Source organism: Aquarana catesbeiana, linkage group LG07, assembly GCF_042186555.1.
Source record: "Aquarana catesbeiana isolate 2022-GZ linkage group LG07, ASM4218655v1, whole genome shotgun sequence".
Taxonomy (NCBI): domain Eukaryota; kingdom Metazoa; phylum Chordata; class Amphibia; order Anura; family Ranidae; genus Aquarana; species Aquarana catesbeiana.
Window position 1 is genome coordinate 255,755,499 of NC_133330.1, and position 6,720 is coordinate 255,762,218.

A 6,720-nucleotide genomic window follows, 5' to 3' on the forward strand; every position below is an offset into this window, starting at 1 on the left:
ATTACTGTGAAAAATGTAAAAAATGTTAGGCTTAAAGACCAAGTTTTGTTTTTTATACTTGTTATGCTCCCAGGCTCTCCAGTCAGGTTCCTCCTATAATTTTTATTAGGCTACTTTCACACTGAAGCGTTGCGGGAGCTGGCGGTAAAGCGGCGCTATATTTAGCAGCGCTTTACTGTTGTTTTTGGCGGCGCTATTCGGCCGCTAGCGGGGCAGTTTTAACCCTCGCTAGCGGCCGAAAAAGGGTTAAAACCGCCCGCAAAGCGCCGCTGCAGCGGCGCTTTGCAGGTGGGTTTGGAGAGCTGCCCCATTGTTTTCAATGGGAAGGGGCGCTTTAGGAGCGGTAAATACACCGCTCCTACAGGGCTCCAAAGATGCAGCTTGCAGGACTTTTTAGACAGCCCTGGAAGCGCACCGCTCCAGTGTGAAAGCCACCAGGGCTTTCACATTGGAGTGCATTGAGCGGCTCTTTCAGGGTGCTTTGCAGGTGCTATTTTTAGCACTTTAGCACCTGCAAAGTGCCTCAGTGTGAAAGGGGCCTTAGGGTGAATCAAACATTTAAATGTTATGTTGGTGCATTGCCATACTCTTGTTTTTATATGCAATATAAAAACAAAGTCGTTTTTCAGCTTCATAATCAATTTTAATTTAGGCCACCTGAAAGACATTCTTGTAAGAAAATAGAAGAAAATAGAAGATAGGCCAAAATAGGCAACTTTACTCAAATTCAGTGGTGTATTTAGGTTTTGTGCTGCCCTAGGCCTGACTAAACTCACGCCCCCTCATTTAAATGTGATCCACCCCTTCCTGTCAAGGCCACACCCCTTCCTATTTAAGACACGCCCTGTCATCTGTAAACCACACCCCTTCCTCTTTCAATTGATGGGCACAGTGGCTGCGTTGATGGCACAGTGGCTGTGTTTGATGGGAACAGTGGCAGCATTTCTTGGGCACAGTGACTGCGTTTGATGGAAACAGTGACTACGTTTGATGGGCACAGTGGCTCCGTTTAATGGGCACGGTGGTTGCGTTTGATGGGCACAGTGGCTGCGTTTGATGGGCACAGTGGCCGCGTTTGATGGCACAGTGGCGGCAATTGATGGGCACAGTGGCGGCAATTGATGGGCACAGTGGTGGCAATTGATGGGCACAGTGGCAGCAATTAATGGGCACAGTGGCAGCGTTTTATGGGCACAGTGGCTGCATTTGATGGCACAGTGGTGGCAATTGATGGGCACAGTGGCTGTGTTTGATGGGCACAGTGGCTGCGTTTGATGGCACAGTGGTGGCAATTGATGGGCACAGTGGCTGCGTTTGATGGGCACAGTGGTGGCGTTTGATGGGTACAGTGGCTGCGTTTTATGGGGCACAGTGGATGCGTTTGGGGGCACAGTGGATGCATTTGGGGACACAGTGGATTCGTTTGGGGACACAGTGGATGCATTTGGGGGCACAGTGGATTCGTTTGGGGGCACAGTGGATTCGTTTGGGGGCACAGTGGATTAGTTTGAGGGCACAGTGGATTCGTTTGGGGGCACAGTGGCTGTGTTGGGGGGCACAGTGGATGCGTTTGGGGGCACAGTGGATGCGTTTGGGGGCACAGTGGATGCGTTTGGGGGCACAATGGATACGTTTGGGGGCACAATGGATACGTTTGGGGGCACAATGGATACGTTTGGGGACACAATGGATACGTTTGGGGACACAGTGGCTGCATTTGGGTGCACAGTGGCTGCGTTTGAGGGCACAATGGCTGCATTTGGGGCACAGTGGATGCATTTGGGGGCACAGTGGATGCATTTGGGGGCACAGTGGCTGCGTTTGGGGGCTCAGTGGCTGTATTATAAAGCTGCCTGGGTTACGGTATACAAGTTTTTAAATCAATTACCTGAGGGTTCCCGCTTTCGTCGTCCTCCTCTCTCTCGCTCCTCCTCCTCTGATAACCAGAGAGACATGTTCCGACTCCCTGAGCTGGACTGCAGAGGTGGGTTATTCAGAGCATTAGGCTCCGCCTCCATCAGTTAAGTTGACAGAGACAGTCATGGTCCGTTTTATGGGGGCGGCAGTCGCTCCCCCCTCGGCCAAGTACGTGCTGATGAGTGCACAATATATAACAAGGCAAGCCGGCCGTGGGAGGCTGTATCAGAGCGGGAGCTGGCCGCGGGAGGCTGAATCTGTTCAGGACGTGGGGAGGACGGGTTGGGGGGGTTTTTTGCGGGGGGGTCAGCAAAAAAGCCGCCGCCCCCCGCAAAGTGCCGCCCTAGGCCTAGGCCAAGACACAGCACAAATCACTGACCCCTAGACTATGCATTTTAGAATGGAAAAATGTATCTGGAAGGAGCAAAAGGATGCAGTATGTTTTTATACATAACATACTCCTATTTTTTTATGGAAATTTGCATTTTGTAATGGAAATAAAAACATTTCAAAGAAACCTAGTGCCCTTAGTGCTTAGCCAGTGTTTTTATAAAGTTTCAACACTCTAATACCCTGTACACAAGGTCGGACATTGATCGGACATTCCAACAACAAAATCCATAGATTTTTTCCAACGGATGTTGGCTCAAACTTGTCTTGCATACACACGGTCACACAAAGTTGTCGGAAAATCCGATCGTTCTGAACGCGGTGACGTAAAACACGTACGTCGGGACTATAAACAGGGCAGTAGCCAATAGCTTTTGTCTCTTAATTTATTCTGAGCATGCGTGATTTGTGTACACACGATCGGAATTTCCGACAATGGATTTTGTTGTCGGAAAATTTTATAGCAAGCTCTCAAACTTTGTGTGTCGGAAATTCCGATGGAAAATGTGTGATGGAGCCTACACATGGTCGGAATTTCCGACAACAAGGTCCTATCACACATTTTCCGTCGGAAAATCCGACCGTGCGTACAGGGCATAAGGGCTAATTTCGTTACTACAACATGAAACCACATTGTTTTATTAACGTGTTTTTAATATAAAAAAAAAAAATAGACATTAACCCTTCCAGTTCTAAATCTATATAAAACACCATTTTTATTCCTGAAACCATGTACAAACTAGAGGAGTTACTTGGTTGAGCAGAATGATTGTGAATTGATTTCACTGTCATTGGCAACATTTCATCAAAAAAAGAAGCTTTCGATTTCTGCTCCATTTAGAGTTTTATTTTAGGGGCTAGAATAAGCGCAGTTCAGTCTATTTAATTTAATGTTCTTTGCTTTTCTAATGTTTCTGTTTTTTGGGTGTATTTGATCAGTATTTCTGTACTGTCTCTTTAATTTAATTAATAACCTATCATAACCTATGCCCTTACTTTTTATATTATCAGCATTATTCTATTGAAATGTTAAATAATTATTGAGAGCTTCATTTTCATTGTAAAGCATATGGTGAATGTAAACACACAGGAGCACATGCTAAGAGGCAGAGTACATGGCATGATGATAAACATTTCATTGTAGACAGTAGTTATCTGCTCTCTGTCCCACTAAGTAAACATTACCTACTACTTTAGTGATAATTAGGAAAATTAAAAACGGCCATATGTATGTATACCGGTGTTATCTCTCATTTTATGCAATAGTACTTAAACAGCTGTTACATACAAAGTATCGCAATGACTGTGACGGTTCATTTTGTATTATCTTAAAACTGAAACTTCCATTTGAAAAAAAATCAGTGCCAACATGTGGCAGATCTACACTTCCACATTATCATGGTTCATGAGCATATGTGAATACAACAGTGTAAGGCCTTTCCACACTGCTCCATTGAAAAACACAATAAAAACGCATATGTGTTTGCCATTCGTTTTATGGGCTAGGTGTGTTTTTGGTGCACTTTTTGAACATGCACCAAAAATGCAGCACGCGGAACTTTTAACCACTTCAATACAAGGCATTTTTACCCCCCTCATGCCCAGGTCAATTTTTAGCTTTCAGCGCTGTCATCCTTTGAATGACACTAGCATGATAATGCAACACTGTACCCAAACTAAATTTTTATCATTTTGTTCACACAACTAGAGCCTCTTTTGGTGGTATTTAAAGTGATACTAAAGGTTTGTTTATTTTTTTTTTTAATCCTGTTCCTTTAAGGGAGTATATTGTCAGTTCACTTACCTTTTCCTTCATTTTCATTTGTATCTGCTTTTTTTTGCGGTCTATTTTAGCCACTTCCTGGTCTTGTCCTATAAGTTTGCCCCAACAGTAGAGCCATTCTGTATGGGGTTTACCTTGCGTGCGTGCCCCCTCCACTGGGACTACATCCCTGCGGTGAGACGCTGTCTGCGCACACAGGCACGGGAGGCACGAGAGCCGTGGGTGTGTCTAAGATGCTGTAGCTCCACCTCCCATGTCATTTTAATAAAATCTGAATCATGATTTCTTCAGCACAGCCCCGCCTTTACTCCACCCCTTTTTTAGAACAAGGCTCGTTCTGGTTCATACAGTCATATGAAAATCGGCACTGTGCATGCGCGATGCCGCTAAGCATAAAGGGAATTGTAGTTCCCATTAACTCATGACACAGCGGCAGGGAGCAAGCTCGAAAAACCGGAAGCTATGGGAATCATACGAGGCAGCAAAGGAGGAAGTGCCGGAAATAGACACTCAGAAAACAGGTTTATTATAATTTTTGGCTGTAAAAATATTTAGATTAACGATATATGCAGCATATAGATCTGATATATATAAAAATATACCGTATTTATTGGCGTATAACACTTACTTTTTTCCCCTTAAAATCAGGGGAAAATCGCGGGTGCGTGTTATACGCCGATCCCCCGCTGACTGTGAGCAGAGGAGCGAGTGCCACCGACATACATACATAGCCGAGTGTACTCGGCTAGGTTCGGCTAGCTCCGCTCACAGTCACGCCCAGTCCCACCCTATGATGGACATAACACAGGGACTCGGCTATGTATGTATATCGGCGGCGCTCGGCTCCGCCCACAGGACTACGAGAGGAGCCGAGAGCTGCCGAGATACACAGGACTGGCTCTCTCGCCGGCGCCATATTTAAACACTGCAGTGACACTGACAAGTCTGCAGTGTCACTGGGCAAGGCTGCAAATGACACTACAAGGCTGCAAATGACACTACAAGGCTGCAGATGACACTGACAAGGCTACAAATGACACTACAAGGCTGCAAATGACACTACAAGGCTGCAAATGACACTACAAGGCTGCAAATGACACTGACAAGGCTGCAAATGACACTGACAAGGCTGCAAATGACACTACAAGGCTGCAAATGACACTACAAGCCTGCAGATGACACTGATAAGGCTGCATTAATGGGCATTTAAAAGTAATTTTTTTTTTCCTTAAAAAGTTTTTTTCCTTAAAATTCCCTCCTAAACTTGGGGTGCGTGTTATACGTCGGCGCATGTTATTTTTTTGCTAAATAAAGGAAAAAAGACAGAAAATTTGAATACAGTAATCCGTCATCTGGTGACAGATCGCGCTGCAGTGTGGCCGCGCGGGCACGTGCAAGGGGCGATCCAGGAGGACGTCAAATGACGTCCACCAGGATCGATGAGATTCTCGTCCAGCCATCATTTTGCTATAGACTGGGCGGGAAATGGTTAAAAACTAACCACACCTGCAGCACATTGGTATGAAGATTTCCATTTTTTTGCATTTTCATTCCAGTTTTAAAAACACCAAAAGCACATCAAAATCTGATCAGTGTTAAAGGGTCCTAAGCAATTTTATTGGCATGTTCAACGCACAGATGGTGAACCACCAGTGTGTTTCTTTGAAAAAAAAAAAAATTGCTGGTGCCCTAAACCATGCCGCGCCGTTTGTTAACAGCCCTTCAAACTGACTGGGCTGTGTTACCAAATACATGGTAGTGATTGGCATACCACACGATAAAGTGCACCACAACAATGTGAACTTGTCCTGTCAATATTTGATATGGTCTTAGGTGGTTAAGTGCAAACACAAAGCTGTTGTTCACAATGGTGACGCAAAAGGAACAATGGTGTCACCGGAAGGATTTATGGCAGCATACACTCTCTAGCTAACATTTGGAATGCGCCCCAACAGGTAATTTCCGCTCTACTTTAGATGATAGCAGCTTGAGATATTTTAGCTGTAAGGTTTTTTAACATATTTATGGCCCATACAATTTGTCACAAATAAAAAAAATTGGCTCACTTTTTTCACACTAGAGTTCATTTGTAAATCAGTAAAATAAGTGATATTTGACAAGCATTCACAGATAATGAATAAAACTTTATGATTTTTATTTATAAACTACTTCCTACTGGGCACTTTTACCCCCTTTCCACCCAGGCCAATTTTCAGCTTTCAGTGCTGTCACATTGCGGTCATGCAACACCGTACCCATATGAATTTTTTTTTTCACACAAATAGAGCTGTCTTTTGGTGGTATTTAATCACTATAAAAATATATAAATCTTTCGAGCTTCTCTAGAGCAACCTGAGACTGCGTCAGGTATAAAGTAACCTGAGGTTACAACCTGGTATAACAAAACCTGTGAAACAAAGTGCAAATTCACAGCTGCTAAGCATTGACCACAATCCCATAATCTGTGAAAACCAGTGGCGCTACTAAGGGGGGTGCGGGGGGTGCGGTCCGCACCCGGGTGACACCCGCTAGAGGGGTGACACCATCCCGACTCTCCTGAGGGTGAGGAAATCCCTGGCATTTTTTTTTGCAGCTGACCCCACTGGAATAACACCTCCAGCGCCGCAGCC